The sequence below is a fragment of the Cebus imitator genome, unplaced genomic scaffold, assembly GCF_001604975.1.
Source record: "Cebus imitator isolate Cc_AM_T3 unplaced genomic scaffold, Cebus_imitator-1.0 Scaffold307, whole genome shotgun sequence".
NCBI lineage: Eukaryota > Metazoa > Chordata > Mammalia > Primates > Cebidae > Cebus > Cebus imitator.
Window position 1 is genome coordinate 1,222,224 of NW_016107622.1, and position 19,339 is coordinate 1,241,562.

A 19,339-nucleotide genomic window follows, 5' to 3' on the forward strand; every position below is an offset into this window, starting at 1 on the left:
AACATTTAACCCATAGCACCACCTGCATCTCCAACTAGAACAAGACCTCCTTGAGGTTAGAAGCTGTGTCTTACTCTTCTCAGAATCTCCAGCGTACCCCACGAAGCTAGTACATGGTTTACACAATATGTTGAAGGAATAAACATATCCTCAGCATAGCAAGTTGAAATGATTATTAAATGACTGCTTTACACATTTCATTGATCTAAGATATAAGAGCTAAAAAATATGGAAATAATCATTTGCCACCAATAATAAAGTATAAATAGAAATTATTCATTACAATTGTATTTTGTTCTCATTTCCAGAAATCAGATTCATGTCTTTTGTAAAGAATGTGTAGTCTCAGGATAGTGAAGTCCTGCACTTAAAGGGAGATAAGGCGTAGAAGAATCAAGTTACCTTTGTGGTTGTTTTGATATATCTGGAAACATCTCTGATAAGAAAATGAAAGCCAGGAAGCTTTTCTGGAACTGTAGGTTTTATGTGGCTACTTCAAATATTTTGTGCCATTCTTCAACTATATCCAGCCCAGGAGTCTTTGAGTTTTGAATATTTGCCCCCTAGAGAACCACTTGGGACAGTTGCTGTCTGGTCACCACCCCATTCTAAGACTGCCTTTTGGGTTGCATACACTAATGCTACCAAGCCCTGACAAACTATCTTCATAGAAAAATAGAAAGCAAATTCTAGAGGTGAAACATACATATGTATCTTTTTAAAGTAAGGCTTAAGAAAAATATTTTATGTTTCCAAATTCCAGAAACTGTTTCTTGACAATTTCTGAGATTAAAAAAACACACATTCTTTATCTAAGTCAGAAGCAGCAAGTTTGAATTAGTCAATGGAATTTTCACCTATATTATTTATCTACATCATTTATCACCTATATAATTTATCTACATCTTATCATTAAATATGTCAGTTACAAGGAAGGAATTGGTATGATTATTTTCCTAGAACAGTGGTATATTCCAAAACAGATGAGAAACCCAAGTTAAAGGTCAAGGGAATTAATTTCTTTCTTTATTTTTTCATGTTTTAGGAAAGAATCTTAACGTGTTACTAACTTCAAATAACTCTCCATAGGTATTCCATTTTTTTTTAATTACAAAATACATTCTCTCAGCTCTAAATACTTCCTAGCCTCTGACTCTTGCTAATTGGCCTTTGAAAGTTCAAACAAGATCAGAATAGCTTATATTGGAGAAAGTGACTGTCACAGTTAATTTTATCTGTCAGCTTAGCTAGGCCACACTACGTAGATATTTGGTCAAACATTTTAGATGTTTCTGTGAAATTTTTTGTTGTTGTTGTTGTTTTTTTTTAGATGAGATCAACATTTAAATCAGTAGATTTTGAGTAAAGCAGATTATTTTCCATAATGTGGGTAGGTCTCATCCAATCAGTGGAAGGCCTTAAGAGAAAAAGATGAACTTACTGCAAGAGGGATTTCTGCCAGCAGAATGTCTTCAAACTTGAGCTGCAATACCAACTCTTCCTTGGCTCTTTAGCCCATCCTGCAGATTTGACCTTGTCAAGACTCCACAATCATGTAAGCCAATTTATTACAATAAATCTCTCTCTGTTTCTCTGTCTTTATCTCTCCCTCTCATTTTATATATATTGTATTTAATGAATATATATAACTATCTAATACATAATGTCATATATTATACATAAAACAGAATTAATATATAATTATATATATAATTAATTATATATAATTTATGCATTTATATAGTATATGTAAATATATAATCCAAATAATTTTATATATATTATTAAATATATAAAAATATTACAATAAATCTCTTTATCTCTCATTATATATGATTTACACATTAATTATGTAAATATATAATTATTTTTATATGTAATATACAATTATATATTATATACAATTTATATATTATATAAAATTTATATTTATATGTAATATAAAATTTATATAAATTGTATATTATTTTTATATAATAATTATATTTAAATCACAAATATAAATATTTATGGATTTACAGTAAATATATTAATATAATTATAATTATTTAAAGTGTAATTAGATAAATATATAAGTATATAATTTTATATACTAATTATATACAAAATTATATAAAAATGAGAGAAAGAGATTCATTGTAGTATTAATTTATATATATTTATTTATATATTAAAATATAGAATATATTTTATACATATTTATTTGTATTTATTTGTATAATAATATTTATCTATGTGTATTTAGAAATATACATTATGTATCATACATTTTATATATGAGACATGCTCTGTTTATATATTTTTTATATATGGCATGTATCATAAATATATATATTAATATGTAATGTACATACACATATATACACACCTATACTATATATAATATAGTATATGGGAAGCTTACCAGATTTCCAGTAGCAAAACTGTTATATATTTGAACTATGCCCTGTAGTACAGATTATTGTTAAGAAATCAACAAAACAGAATATCTGGATAAATGTTTTTTAACTCATCATTTTCAATATTGTTTATGCTTCCCAACTCAAGAGTGCCTGGGAAGAATTGAGAAGACATGAAAACATGGATTTTACTTGATCAAAAATTAGGAATCCTGCTGTCAACTCATATTGACTTTCAATGTCTTGAGCATTGTTTCATCTGGCTGAAAAAATGAATTTTGGACAAATGAGAAATAAATGCTAAATTAGAGTCCAAGTATCAACTTGTTACTACTTAAAAGCCCCTTCTATCTAGATTTAGCTTAGTATATGTCACAGCCAGTGACAAGTCACTCATATGGAGAGGACAACCAAGTCACCACATTACTCAACTGTTGTACAAATTTTGCTCCTAACCTTGTCAAGAATATATACATGTGTATGTGCACATGTACGTTACATAAGTACATTATGTACATTATGTAAGGATATACATGTGTGTGTGTGTGCATATACATTACACACACACACGCGCGCGTATATATTCTATTGTTTGTTTCTTTGGAGAACCTTGACTAATACAATGACCTTTTATTCTATTTGGTCGGTGGAATCTGAACGGCCTCAAAAAGTGATGTCAGGTAGACTCTTCATTTTATTGGTCTGCCTTGGTAATCTGTTACAATCTATTACACTCTTCCAATTATAATTAATTACATAATTACAATATATTAAACATTAAGAGAAGAAGCTTATTAAAGTTAGTGTTGGGTTTGTTGCTACAACAAAATACCACAGGCTTGGAAATTTGTAAGCCACAGGCATTTATTTCTCATAGTCTGGAGGCTGAGAAGTCCAAGATCAGGTGCTGACAGATTTGGTGTCTAGTGATAGCTGCTCCCTGCTTTAAGTAGGCACTACTTGCTGCATCCTCACACAGAGGAAGGAGTAAAAAGGGAACAAAGAATGCTGTCTTCCCACGACAGAAGAGATGGAAAGGCAAAAAGGTGCTAAAGCAATCCCAACTTCTTTTATAAGAGCACTAATTGGCCGGGTGCGGTGGCTCACGCCTGTAATCCCAGCACTTTGGGAGGCTGAGGCGGGTGCATCACAAGGTTAAGAGTTTGAGACCATCCTGGCCAACATGGTGAAACCCCATCTCTACTAAAAAAATACAAAAATTACCTGGGCATGGTGGCGTGTGCCTGTAGTCCCAGCTACTCGGGAGGCCGAGGCAGGAGAATTGCNAAAAAAAAAAAAAAAAAAAAAAAAAAAAGGCACTAAAAGCACTAATTAGTTTAAGAAGGCAGAGCCCGTGTGGCCTAATCAACGCCCAAATGCTCCTTTTCTTAATACCATCACTTTGGGCTTTACGTTCCTTTTGGGCTTTAAGTTCCAACATATGAACTTTGGAGGGACACCTACTTTGAACCACAGCAGCTAGGAATAATTTTTAATTTATATATTCAAAAATTTGGCACGTCTGTTATGGAGCAGACAATTGCATGTGTACTGGCAGTGTACTTTTTTAAAGTTTAACAAGTGTGTATTAACACACTTTTAATGCTTTTCTGCTCACTGCAGTTCAAGCTATGATTTTGGTTTGAAAATCTCCTGTGGTTTGGGTTGTGACATTTAGCACCTCACTGTAAAACAGACACAGAAGTGATCCTCTTATCTAGCCATTGTTCTACCAGGAACTTGTTTCCCAGGATTTTTGCTGACCAACTTGCATTTCAGTTGCCTGTTTACTCCTGGAAGTGCAGATATGGACAACTGGAAGTGCTGGAAATGCTGGTCCTGGACAATAGGGCAGGTTTGATGTTGGGCAGCTTCAGTTCTAGGCTTGACTAAGACAACACAAGTGCTTTTAACTTCCACACCCCTCTCTGCAGGATGTAGCAAAACCAGTAGGAGCAGAGCCAGGCAAAGACAACTTTTATTTTCTCTTCCCTCTTTCTTACCTGCCCCCATCATGTTTTAAATGAACTGTTCCAAAGCATGTGATTTCCTTCCCAGGGGCCGATATTCTCCCAGTTCCTCTGGTTGGTGCAGGCCTTTCCTATGGGTCCCAGCAGGTATGTCTTCCTCATGCACCATGTGCCCATTTTCCACTGAAATGGGTTTAGGGGAATGGACAGGCAGGGTAAGTGGAAAGTCTAAACAATGGAACAAACCAATGTCAGCATTTGCAGTTCTGTGAATAGGAGGTTATTATGGGTTCTTTTTATATGTAAGCAGCTGACTGTCTTTTATCGGAATAAAAAAATGTAATTATCAAAATCCATATATGCAAAACACTCTCCATAGCAAGCAGTGGTATGCACCGACCATATTTCTGATCCGGAAACCAGTCTTTAATTAGAGAAGCTCAGGTAGAGGGAAATAACACTTCAACCTGATCAGGTCTATTCAGAGAAGAAGGGGTGGGTGAGAAAGCCCACCTCGAAGGAATCAAATCCTCTCTGGGCAGTTCTCCAACCTCTAGCTTTATGGACCTCATTTTCTGAGTGGGAAAAACCCATAGTATGGCTCAATTAAGTCAAAGCTCATAGTATGGCCCAATTAAGTCAAAAGATGGCATCAAATTATGTTAAAAAGAAACTTTTTAATTTCATAAGGAAGAGATTGCAAATCACACTTCTAGAATGAATAGGAATTAGAGAGAATGTTATGGAATCAACTCATATGAGAGAGATTCAGCCTCAAATATTCTGAGAATATCTGCCTTAACCGGTTGAGAAAGAAGGTAGACTGTTTCCTTTTTTAGTCTTTGCTCTTTCACAACCATGGCAGTAGGGTAATTGTTTAACTTGTGAAATGCCTTTTATACAATCGCTTGGGAAGGCATTTTGTTTATAATGTGATACTGCGCCAACTTTCAGAATTCCTTTCTTTTGTTTTTAGGTCTAACATGAAACACTGACTGTTCCCTATCTTCACAGCCTCTTCTCCATCCTCCCGCTGCCCCTGCCTGCTTTTTCCCTGCCTCAAATCCCAAAGTCAGCTATCAGAAGAAGAGATTACAAGTAAATATCTATTTATTGAGCAGTCATGGAATAGAGGGTTTTTTTTCCTAAGTTGTGTACAGAGATGAATTTGTCAACAATTTTATTAAAAGTATCTGAGGTAAAGAAACTTTTGAATGATACTAGGGATTTTTAGCAATAAGTGTGAGAGTTTGGGGGCATATAGCACAATGACAGGTTCCAGAAACAGAGACCTGCTTTTTAATTTAGTTAGTTGCCTAAATATCATTCTGTTTCTTATTTGTTTTCTTTGCCGGCTGTGTCAGCTAATTAACTTCCATTAAGATATATTATGAGCAAAGTTTTTTGTTTTTGTTTTCACTGCAGAGAATATGTTAACTCATAGTTACTTGAATTTAAAGTAACTAAGTCCATTAAAATGTATTTTAATAGTTTGGTTACTGGGAAAAAAATAGTGATTTTAAGCAATTTTTGTTGGTAGAAGAGTAAGACAATCTTTTTCCTTCTAATAGCATAATAATATATTCTTCAAATATGTAGAGAGTATTGCAAAAATGTGTTTTCTAAAGATGCTTATCTATTTTGGCTACCAAAAGAGAAAGGTTTTCTGTATTGATTTGCCTGTGGAAAGATTTTCTGTATTTGATTTGCCTGTGTGGAAGACATCTGTAAGCTATTTATTTATTTATTTTTACTTGCTCTGCACTTTTTCCTTCTGGAGAAACAACCCATTTCCTACTTCAAGGTCAACTAAATTCAGGGTCAATCAAAGGTCAGTCGAGTACTCATTATTCCCTCTGCAAACTGTGATCAAGAATGGGCAGGTGGCTCAAATCAGGTTGTATTTCTAAGTGCCAGGAAGAGTGGTGTTTACTTTCACTAGAATCTGCAGCTGTTAGAATAATGGAGCTCAGAGGCACTGTTTTGCCAAGACTTGGAAAATCTATGTATTAGTCAGTTTTCACACTGCTGTAACAAACTCCCCGATACTGGGTAATTTGTAAAGGAAAGAGGCTTAATTGACTACAGTTCAGCATGGCTGGGGAGATCTCAGGAACCTTACAATAATCGTGGAAGCCAAAGGGGAAGGAAGGCATCTTCTTCCAAAGGCAGCAGGAAGAAGTGCTAAGCGAAGGGGGAAGAGCACCTTGTAAAACCATCAGATATCCTGAGAACTCACTATCACAAGAACAGCATGGGGAAAACCACACCCATGATTCAGCTACCTCTACCTGGTCTGTCTTTTGACACATGGGGATTACAATTCAACATGAAATTTGGGTGGGGACCCAAAATCTAACCATATCAACCTATGAATGAAGAGCACATCAAGGCAAGCATATCCAGAGGTGAAGAAGAAAGCCTGGTGACATTGCATGGTCTCCTCAGTCTATTCGTACCTGACCCACTTACTTAAGATGAGGTTTCCTCCTTTCTGTCTGTTTGCTTAAGGTAATTTGAGATATATTTCTTGCTTAACTTTGAGAAAGTTCTAATATACCCATTAATCTTTAATTAAAATGTAGTTCATATGATCATATTTTGCCTAGTACATAATATGATTTCCAAAATCTTGTCTAGATGGGAAGCTTACCAGATTTCCAACAGCAAAAGTGTTATATATTTGAACTATGCCATGTAGTACAGATTACTGTAAGAAATCTCAACAAAACTGAATATCTGGATAAATGTTTTTTAACTCATCATTTTCAATACTGTTTATGCTTCCCAACTCAAGAATGCCTGGAAAGAATTGAGAAGACATGAAAACATAAATTTTACTTGATCAAAAATTAGGAATCCTGCTATCAACACATATTGACTTTCAGTGTTTTGAGCATTGTTTCATCTGGCTGAAAAAAGGAATTTTGGACAAATGAGAAATAAATCTAAGATCCAGTCAGAGTTCAAGTATCAACTTGATATTACTTAAAAGCCCCTTCTATCTAGATTTAGTTTAGTAGATCTCATAGCCAGTGACAAGTCACTCATATAGAGAGGATGGCCAAGTCACCACATTACTCAACTGTTGTACAAATTTTGCTCCTAATCTTGCCAAGTTGTTGGTGACTGTGCAGTTTATAATCCAGGGAAAATTTTGTTTGTCATTCTTACTTGGTTAACTTACCCATGAAGTTTGTCATTAATAATTTGAATTCTCTGGATCTAATAACTTTAAAAATAGAAGCAAGAATCCCAGGATACTAATTCTGTCCAATGAGTCACTTTTTATTTCTGCCAACGACCCTCTAGGGAATCAGTCTTAGGTTTAAATCCTATAAAAGCCATGGATGAATTTTCTAATGGGTAATGCAGATGGGTGTGGAAGTCTGTGGCTTAGGAGTAACTTCTGAATTACAGAATGAATGGCAAGAGAACACTTGCTATCAACATTCCTCCTCCAGCCACCTTTTAACACTTTAGGATATAGGAGACAGTCTTATGAGTAGAATATAGAGCACATTTGTTAAAGAAATGTTAGCAAATCACTTTACTCTGAGCCTTCATTCCCTTTTATAAAAATGCCAATACAAACTAATCAACATAGCAAGACCCCATCTCTACAAAAAATTTATAAAAAGAATAGCTGTGTGTGATGGCACATGCCAGTAGTCCTAGCTACTCGGGAGGCTGAGGTAAGAGTAGGTTCTATCACTTGAACCAAGGAGTCTGAGATTACAGTGAGCTATGATCATGTCACCACAGTCCAGCCTGGGTGACAGAATGAGGTCCTGTCTTAAAAAAAATGAAAAAAAGAAAATGACAGTATGCTTTCTAAGCATGTTTATTGTGGAGATAAAATGAAGATTCAGAATGTAGGTGAAAAGTGTTTAGAAATGGAGGTTCAACATGTCCTTCCATCATGATGTGGTCCCACTTGCCTCTCCAGTCTTTCCATTCGCCATTATCTGCTCCCATTATCCCAAACTCTATACTTAGTCTTAAATATTATCTGATCTCTCATGCTTCTGGAATCTTTACAAATACTGTTCTGACCCTGTGTTCTCCCTTTCCCCCAAATCCCACCAAAATCTAGCTACTCCCCTCATTGTTCAGGTTCCCATTCATATCCTGCTTTCTTCATCTCCTCAAACTGGATTTTGGGATTTCTTCTATTATGGCACATGGTTTATTATGTTTTGATTGCCAGTCTTCTTATTTGTTCCCTTCACTAGTATGGCTTTGCGCATGTCATCAGACCTAGATTAATGAGGACACTCCCAACTGTGTTCAAATTGGATTATTAAAGACTTAGAAATTAACTAAAATGAATATGACATAAAAAGTTTAATCTTGGCTCCTTCAGAGATAACATTCGACATCTTTAGTATTCCCTATCCTCAATTCCTTTCTTGTGTAATGATTGCAACATGGGTTTGACTTTTGAAAATCAGGATTGTAACTGAGTAGATGCTATATCAACAATGACAGTGATAATGTCTTCTAGATTAAAAGAACACTATTTGGTGTTCTTAGAACTATTTGGTGGTCTTAGAAATCGAAAAGTTCTATCCTATTTATTTAAAATAGTAGCTCAAAAGATAAACATTCTGGGCCAGGCACGGTGACTCATGCCTGTAATCCCAGCACTTTGGGAGGCAGAGGTAGGTGGATCACCTGAGGTCAGGAGTTTGAGACCAGCCTGACCAATATGGTGAAACCCTGTCTCTACTAAAAATAAAAAAAAAATTAGTTGGGCATGGTGTCATGCACCTGTAGTCCCAGCTACTTGGGAGACAGAGACAGGAGAATTGCTTGAACCCAGGAGGTGGAGGTTGCAGTGAGCCAAGATTGTACCAAAGCACCCAAGCCTGGGCAACAAAGCAAGAATCTGTCTCAAAAAAAAGAAAAAAGAAGAAAAAGAAGAAGAGAAGAGAAACATTCTGTTTTAGTCAAATGGCCTAGATTTATTTGACCAGCATGTGCATGCAAGCGTGTTGTAGGGAAAAACTGAGCCTTCTTACGAAAAACCTTCTGTTGTAATCCCTAGGTCTTTAATGACCCCTCTCATGGAGGCCCTGAAGCTGATGTGTAAGGGCAGATTAAAGATGGAGAAGGGTACAAAGCATCTCAAGTTTTGTTCAACTACTTGCTTTCATTTATCACACTTGCAGGTTTTATGACTAGTTAAACATCTTTTCATTTGTACTTGATGGTTAATTTTTTTCTAAATCAATCTTCCGTGAGAAGACGGAGGGAAAGACTGGTTAGGTTTTTCTTTATGCTCAAACTTTACACCTTGGAAATATTTATGGTTCACTCTTGGTTCTTCTTATCCAAGGGAAGTAGCCTTGCTAATTGAATGAAGCTTAGACATCCTCAAAACCTGTCCTCTCACAGTCTGAGTGAGGAAATAGGCCTGGAAAGGTCAAGAACTCCTCCAACATGGCAGAGGCAGGTTTAGCACCCAGGTGTCCTGGGATCTCTCCCTAGCCCGTCACTTTGACTTTTGGTCTTTCACCACTTGATCTGGTCATGTTGCAGAACTTTTAGGTCTGTCTTGGAGTTATTGCTGTCTAAATTGTCATCAACAAGTCTTTATAATCTGCCAGTATTTATTTACATCCTCTCAGGGGTGATAAAGATTTATGTGATGGATATTTGTTATTTGAGGAGGGATTTCACTTTTAAAAATAAACAAAATAATTTAGAGGTAATTTGTGAGCAATACAGGTAACTCTGTTTTTCATTTTTTCCATTAAATGCCGAGAAATAGCTTTAAAACAATAAAGTCAGTGCTGGTGGTGGCTTAAAAACAACCTCTAAAGTTCCTTTTAGAAAAGGAGTTCCAGTAAGTTTAAACTGATTTCTTACTTATTTTAATATGTGAAAAAGTCATATAGCTTTATAGATTTTATAATGTCTTCACAGCATGATGATTTGCTACCAAGTATAATCTAAATTTCCACAGGACGGTTAGACTTAATTGAGGTATTATCATTCTACAAAGCCAAACTTCTGAATATCAGAATGTTCTCGTTGCGTCTACAATAAGCATAAGAATTTAGAGAATTCTGCATTTGAATTTAGGGTTTTTCTTATGATTGGCCTAAGTGTAAATATTTCATATAGCTTTCAAAAAAGTACCAATTCCAGAATATTTTTTTCCTTTCAAATTTGTGTTTGGTCTAGTGGGAAGCATATATGTTAAGAAACAGAATCATAGATCTTTTTTAGGCAATAGAAAAATTATTTATATGGATTTATATTTGTGTATGTTCCTATTGTAAAAAAATTGTCTTAATTCATTCTTACTGGCATAGCAAAACTAGATAATCCCACTTTGCCAGTTACTGTAACCTGTTACTTCTTTTACTTTATGGATCAAGTAGGGAAAAAAGTTTTTGACAGTAGCTGAACTTATTTCTGTTTCTGGAACACAGTTCTACAAAAGACCAACTTTTAAAGTAAAAATGAATAAAAAATAAGAAACAATGTATGTTTCTCTTGCTAATTCAACCTAGAAGCAGATGGAGAGGCCATGGAGGTAAGTCCTGTGCTTCTATAGGCCTGATTCTTGTTTCTAATATTTGATCTAACTGTATCAGTTTATGTCTCCTGGGAAACAGACACCAAAATATAATTAGAAGAGCAAGAAATTTATCAAGAGTAATTTCAGTGAAAGATAAAGAGGAAAAGGAAGCAGGAATAGACAAAGAAAGACTCAGACTACTGTGATATAAGTCTGACCCCTGTAGAAAAGGAGAATAGGGTAGAAGGATTCGGCAGGCCTAGCCTCAAAGGGCATTAAGTATACCACTGACAAAACCTCAGCCAACCAAAAGAGAGCTCTGGTGCAAAGAGTGACAGAGGAGGAACTCTGCATAAGGGGCAGATGGCCAGGCCCTGGTACACCATACCCAGGCATATCTAGTCTCCTGAGGGCACTAGAGCAGGAGGCTCTCAACTGACTGCACTCCTCCAGGTGAATAGCAGTGTATTCATATTCCTTTTATATGAGGAGTGCATCCTGACTGCCCCATTAGTAGTGAGAGATATTACATTTTCCTTGGAAGGTGCCCTTAAATATTTCTTTTGCAGCCTACAAAAGAAATCTTTAAGGGCACCTTCCAAGAAACTGTGGGGATACTTGCAAACTGTGGGGATACCTTGGGCATATTGAATAGTATCACGGTAAAGTTGGACTCCTGAAGTCAACTCATTCACAGGAGTCATATCAGTATCCTGCATGCCATTGTTTTCTACTAAAAAGTCCCAAACTGGCAGTTCTATGTTTTAAGCAAGATGATGAGGTGCATTTCTAACAAATTCTTATTGCTAAACTGAGGGAAATATGGCAACACTGTCAAAAGTAATATGTACTCATTATCTTTTGAATAATTGGAGCAAAGCTGAGATTGTTAACAATACATAATTGGTTGACGTGCTACCAGGGACATTTCATGCCCTTGTGCAGTTCTGTGAAATCAGTTTGGATTGTGGTCTTCTAGTCCCTGGTCTCTCTCTCTCTCTTTCGTTACTCCAGCAATCCATCCTCAGTTGATAAACAGTTAATTTTAAATCACAGAGGTCATTTATAGCTAGTGTATTAGATTGTGAAGAATTGGCTTTTGCAATTATGGAGGCTGAAAAGTCCTATAATCTGCAAGCTGGAGACCCAGTAAAGCCAGTGGTGTAATTATAGTCCAATTCTGAATGCCTGACAACCAGGGGAGTGGAAGATGTAAATCTCAGTTCAAGCACAGAAGACTGATGTCTCAGCTCAGGCAAGCAGGCAAGAAGCAAAAGGGAAAAATTCCTCTTTCCTCCACTTTTTTCCTTCTATTTAGGCCTTCAACAGGTTAGATGATGCCAGCCTATACCAGTGAGAATCATCTACTTTATGGAGTCCACTGATTGAAATGCTAACCTCATGTGGAAATACCTGCATGGACGCAGCCAGAATTAATGTTTACGCCGAGCGCACCATGGCACAGTAGAGTTGACACATGCAATTAACCATCACACCTAGGAACACAGGAGCAATCAATTTTGTTAAGGGGATTCAGGGGAGCAAGAAAGGAAAGATGACATTTTGAGAAGGAAGGAGACATTTGCAAGGCTATAGGGGAGGGGCATTTCAGGCAGAGAAAACCAGACAGAGAAAGAGAGAGAGGAAGAGAGAGAGAGAGAGAGAGAGAGAGAGAGAGTCTGTGTCTCTGTGTGTTATGTGTGTGTTTATGTTGTGTGTGTTTTGCCTGGCAGGGAAGAGGGAAGGGGAAGAGTGGGTGGAATGAAATCATAGAGAGTGGCTAGAAGAGCTTTATTTTGGTTCTCATAGGTTTTAATTAGTGTCTCACAGAAGCTTTTTTGTGTTGCCCTTTGTTATGACAAGTGAAAACTTCTCCATCATAGATCTGCTCTGCTCAATACAGTGACTTTTAACCACTTGTGACTTTTTTATTTAAATTGTTAACTAAAATTAAACTAAATTAAAATTTTCATTTCTCAGTTATGTTATTTACATTTCAAGGGTTCAATGTCCATGTATGTCTACTGGCTATTGGATGTTACAGATATAAAACATTTAGATCATCACAGAACATTCTATCAGACAGCACTAAAAGGACAATCCACAACTCAGCATTTTGCAATATCATTTCTACCCTAAAACAGAGACAAAGAACTTAATGACAATATTGGGCTATACCCAATATTCTCCCTGCATGCATATATGAGCACTGCTGCAAAGATAGTTCAGAAATTTGCTTTGCATCTTCTGAAAAAATTGAACTCCTACATGCACAGAGCTGTGATAATCCTTGGCTTTCATTTTTAAACAAATTTAAAGGCTAATTGAGAGAGATTAGTATAAGAGGGGGACTCTGGAATAACACTGCTGGGCTCAAATTTGGTTCTGCCATTTACAAGATGAGAGACTTTGGAGAATGCCTAGGTTACCCCACCTATAAAATGAATATAGAAACAGAACTTTCCCATAGACTAATTATAGTAGATCATATTAGTAAATATTTGTCAAGAATTACAACAGTGCCTGGTGTATAATATATGTTTTTAGCATTAACTAATATTATTACTAATCAGCTCTTTTTTCTTAAGTAGACACTGAATCACCTGGTCTCTCAGCTGGATTTATGAATCTGATTATATTTTATTATGGCAAGTATTCAATATCCATTTATTATTGTTGTTGCTATTATTATCTTTCAAATGGCAGTGTTGCTAGAAGGCAATTAGCAGTATTCTCACAAGGCCCTACTTCCTAATACCATCACTGTGAGAATGAGCATTCTAACGTATAGATTTGAGGAGCACATAAACATTCATACCATGGCAATATGTTAAATAGAAAATGTGTCTAAAAATCTAGAAAGGGATAAGATTTCCATAAACAAGTTTTCTTTTGTTATTTCTTTTGCTTCAAAATTGTGTGACAGTGACTTCTGCTTTCTGGCAAAATGAAAAAACAAGAATAGATTTATCATTTGAAACAAATTTAAAAATCCAGCAAAATATAGGAAACAATGGTTTTCTGGAGAGTGGCTATCTGGCAGTATAGGAGAATGATACCACAGAGACAGGAAACAAACAAGACGAACACTGTGGTTGCCCCAGATTACTTCCGTAAGAGCATTTTCAGGTCATGTCACAGGGATGGAGATCACTGGTAGATTTCAGCAGATTCCCTAGGTTGAGAACAGGGAACTAAGGATCCAAGGAAGCCAAAGTAGCTAGAGTTCACAAGAAGAGTATTTACAAAAAGAGAGCTGCACCAAAAAATAATCCAGGAAATAGGCAGCAAACAGCCCCTGAGCATGAAACAGAGTACCAGTCAGTGCTCACATGTGAGAAAACTACCTGAGGCTAGGAAAAACATCGCCTGAATGAATCAGAAAGAACAGTGCCTGACATTCACAAAGGCTGAAAATAGTTCACATTTTCACCAAAGTAGAACTTTTCATAATTCATGGGGCACTGTGTAGAGTACTCAAGAAGGTCTTGCCTCAGTAGTGGGAAATAATTATACCTTTACCTAGCACTGCTTCTGGTATGCCTACCAAATCACAAAAGCGAGGTCCCCCAAAATCAAACATTTTTGCATAATTTAGCTGCATCTCAGAACAATGTTCAATTATGTTTGTAGGAATATAAAAATGCCCAGCACACACCCACTTCTGGATATATATCTAAAGTAAATAAAGTCAGTATTTTAAAGAGATATCCACCATCCCGTATTTGTTGCAGCATTATTCACAGTAGCCAAGATATGGAAACAGCCTGTGTCCATTGACAAATGAATGGACAAGGAAAACATTAGATAGATGGATAGACAGACAGAGATAGATAGATATACCCCCCACACACACATATATGTATAGATGTAGATATAGATACACAAATATAAACACACCAGGATATTATTCAGCCCATAAAAAGGAGGAATTTCTCCCATCAGTGATAATATGGACGGACCTGGAAGACAGTATGCTAAGTGAAATAACCCAGACACAGAAGACAAACACTGCATGATCTCACTTACATATAAAATCTAAAATAGTCGAACTAATAGAAGCAGAGAGTAGAATAGCAGTTGTCAGGGACCGCGGGTGGGAGAATGGGGTGATGTTGGTCAAAGGTTGCAAAGTTTCATTCATGTAGGATGAGTAGATTTTGGAGATCTACTGTACAAAATGGAGCCTTCATACATTACATTATTCATTGTAATGAATAACAATACTGTATTGTGTATTTTAAAATTTGCTAAGATGGTAGCACTTATGTTAAATGCTCTTATGAAAAAAGAAAAAAAAATAACAAAAATGGAGGAGGAAGAAACCTTTGGAAGTGTTGGATTAGTTTATGGCATTGATTGTGCTAACAGTTTCATGGGTGTATACTTTTCCCCAAGCATCGCAAATTTACATAATGACAAATATTTTGTCTTGTTTTTATATTTACAGCATTTTACACAGAGCTTGCCAGTTATACGGTAGATGTTGAACAATTTCTTTGTGTTTCAGCTGTCAAATTCTGTTCTGACTATATGAGGTACTGCATTTCTCTTTGAAACAGTCTGTGAAGTAGTTTCCTGTGTAAGACTAATAAAGAGGTACAACCCTTATTTTCCATTTTTTAAATCAAATTCTCATGAATATCTTAGAAAACCCTCTCACATGGAAGGTATAAGATTACTTCTTTTTTCTGGATGTTAGTACTAGGTAGGTACAATATATTATTAGTCTTTGTATTCCCAATGAGTGATACATAGTATGTGCTCAGTTTATTTTAGTTGAAAGATTAAATGAATGATTAAAAGCAAATTGTGTAGTGTTCAATTTCACTGGACTGGAGTTTGAATCTAAAGATATCATGTATTGAGCAATTACGTATGAGACCCTGTGTTAGAGCTGAGGATACAAAGGTGAATACAGGAATCTCTATCCAGCCTGAAAGACGCAGATGCAAACAGATCAATTATGTATCACATTGTAAATTCTTTACCCAAAGTATGAATGAAGATCTGTGGAATTACTAGTAAAGGAGACTAGATGATACTTGTGTTGAGACTTGAAAATGAGAGAATTGATTGCCAATGAATTTATTTAAACTAATCAAGGACAAAAAAAATCTTTATAATAACATGTTGAACTTAATTAAGCCTGCCTGTACAAAAGTAGACATAAATAAGATTAAGGTTTTCAAAAGAATGGATGGATAAATGCAGATATATTGCAACATATTTCTTTCCTGAATTTAATTTGTGTAGCTCCTTCAACAAACAACTTTTTAAAGCAATCTGGATGAAATTGGCAGTGGTAAGCTGTCATTTTGCAATAGCCCATCTCATTAAAGAAGACAAAAAGGAAGGAGAGCATTCTAAGTATAGAGAACAGCTTATGCAAAGGTGCAGAGGTGTTGAAGTTAATGTGACAGTGAGCTTCATGTGAGCAGAGTTTTTAGGGGAGAATATCTGAGATGGACTGGGCTAGTTAGTAAAGGACAATTTTTTCCCTCTTAAGGAGTTCAGGACATTGTCAATGTCAAAGAGGGGCCAGTAAAGGTTTGTAATTAGGGAAGCGACACGATCAAAGTGTTTTCAGGAAGGTAACTTTCACAAGCAGCATCTTGGTGGCTGCTTCCTGCTGTCCTTAGTAATTCATTAAGGAGCTGGCTATCAGAAACCAAGACTGAGACTCGGTAGGATACAAGGCACTGAATAATTATGGATTATTTATAGTGTATTACTAGAAAATTGTTGCTAAATAGATTTTGTTAAGATCTCTTGCGATATGTGCATATCTATTATTTATCCACATGAGTAATTTGCATCATGCGAGTGTCTCACTTGTGCTGTGGTTCCCGCAAACCTGCAAGGCCAACACCATCATATATAAACCTACATTCCTTTATGTAAGTGCTTTATTCTTTCACCTTGTTGACAGATTACCTCCCCTCTCCCTGTAGCATGACCCTAACTTAAGACAAATCTCTTAGGTCTATCATCTATATTCTCACTTCCTCGTTTCTTTACTTACTCTTCATGTTTTGCCTTTCCTTAATTTAGACCCTAATTTGGGTGTCTTAATGTTTATTCCTTAGAGACATTTGTTATTGAATAAGCCCTGTTATTTTTACTTGTGCCAAACAAACGTAAACTGAAAAAGATCTAAAAAGAAATCAAAAATTTTTTAAAGTTAAAAAAAAAAAACCTCACAAATCATCACTAAAGAACTTACTCATGAAACCAAATACCACCTGTTCCCCAAAAACCTATGGAAATAAAAAAAAAAATTTTAAATAAAAATAAAAACAACAGCAACAACAAAACAATAAAGCCTCTTGTAAAGAGGCTGTATTTAACAATCTGGTGCAAAGAAATATATATATATATATATATATATATATATATATATATATTTGGTAAGCTGCTTAGCTTATGAGCAAAATATACTCCACGAATGAAATTTTAAAATGTTTGGAGAATAAAGCTAAGGTAAAAAAAGAGAGAGAGAGACGTCATTCTTTCCATGTAAAAAGCCCACAGGGACCAAAGTTTGATGATGCCCTAGATTCTGTGACAGTCAACGCTGAAACAATTATTTGTTCCTTTTGAATTGCCACATTTTAGATCATTAGTAGTGGGCAAATGTATTAATGTTACTATCCATTTTTTGCTAATGTTCTCCTTTCTTCAGCCTAGTAAGGCTATAAATTTTATCAAATAAAATTTATAAACACACACACACACACACACACACACACACACACACACACACACACACGCTTTGAGACCATGGTCCCTTTCTATTTTTTCTAGTATGGAACATGCAGAAACATAAATTGTAACACTTTTGTAAACTGCTATAATTTCATTATTTTGCATTGAACATCTTCTTGCCCATAATTGTGACCATCTCAGGTCCCTGGCTTAAGCCCGTTAGTTCACATATTGGCATTGCTATATACAGAACTGTTTCCCCACGCAAATTCAAATATTGAAGTTCTAACCCTTATGACCTTTAGAGATGGGGCCTTTGGGAGATACTAGATTTAGATGAGATTGTGAAGACGGGGCCCTCATGGTGGGATTAGTGCTATTATAAAAAGAGGTACCAGAGAGCTTTCACTTTCTCTTTCCCATGTAAGGACATAGGAAGTAGGTGAAAAAATGGTTGCTAAAAAGAGTTCTTACCAGAAACCAACCATGCGACATCCTGATCTTGGACTTTCAGCTTCCAGAACTGTGCGAAAATGGATGAATAAATGAATGAATGAATGAATGAGCGAATGAATAAAATCTATTGTTTCCACTGAGTCTATGGTATCTTGTTATGGTAGACTGAGCTGACTAAGACAGGTGGTCTTTGACCCTGCTTAGGAGTTTCCTGTCGGGGTTTAGAAGCAGGTGTTTAATTTCCGTCTCAGTTCAATCTGCTATTCCAACTGCAACTGAGGCAACATGCATTTGAGCAAGTTCTGCAGCTGGCTTTATTTCAGGAGTTGTGCCTCAGTAAGGGGAAATAGCAGAAAACCTCTGACCAGTTAACCTTTTATGCTTTCATTTCCTTTTTTTTTTTTTTTTCTGTCTCTCTTTTTGGTAACTTTCTTTGACTTAAGGTGACAAGAGAGTACATTTTTCAGAAGCTAAGACAATGTGGTAGAGTGAAGCAAGCCTGGAATTTGGTGTCAGAAAGTCTAAGATTCACATCCAGGCCCTATTTGGAAATCTATGCAATTATACATCCTTTCTCTGGTGATCTGATTTCATGGGAGCTACTTTTACAAGTCTATGTTGAACCTACCTGACAGTCACACAAATTCTGTCCTGTCTGCCACAAGCTCTATTGACTTATCTCTTCCCCACCTTTATCCCCAAGGGGAAAAACAGTTGCTTTCATGTGCCATTAATTTAAACATTCTTTTATGCCATATAAATTTGTGCTTCTTGACTTCTTTTTTGAAATGGATATAACATCTGTCTGCTTCCCTCATTGAATGTGTTAAAATCTTTAACATCTATTCATTTTTATATATGTATGAAAGTCACACTTTTTAAAAATATAAAACTATTTATTCCAAAGCCATAGTCAAAACTTACAATGAAATGCATCCCTTTTAAAGACTTAATAAAAAAAAGCAATCTTTACATTTTACAAGTTGAAGACCGCTTGTTCTCACAAAAATCTCATAAAAGTTAATTCCATAAAGTATCAAATGTACTTTTCTGTTTATATAAAATATATTTTCTCTTTAAATGGAAAACATTCAAATATAGCAGTTTTATTATAAAATTATTCTCAGTTTCTGAAATTTTCACTAGTCTATAGCATCCCATTTCCACGTGAAATGGTGAAACCTTTTTCTTCAGATCATTTTTTTTCAGAGGTTGATGCCTTGCTGACGCAAAGAACAACATGCCTTTGTCATTCCTTTCATCTGAAATATTTT

At 35.7% G+C, this 19,339-nt stretch overlaps 2 long non-coding RNA genes across 2 annotated transcripts; both read left to right on the top strand.

Annotated features, from left to right (window-relative positions):
• The first annotated feature begins 1,365 nt into the window (after positions 1-1,365).
• On the top strand, positions 1,366-2,718 carry LOC108285800. Its single transcript, XR_001817703.2, has 2 exons — positions 1,366-1,555; positions 2,548-2,718. It is a non-coding gene; the product is annotated as an uncharacterized LOC108285800 (long non-coding RNA).
• Positions 2,719-9,251: 6,533 nt separating this feature from the next.
• LOC108285801 lies at positions 9,252-17,099 on the top strand. Its single transcript, XR_001817705.2, has 2 exons — positions 9,252-11,445; positions 11,492-17,099. It is a non-coding gene; the product is annotated as an uncharacterized LOC108285801 (long non-coding RNA).
• Positions 17,100-19,339: the final 2,240 nt, after the last annotated feature.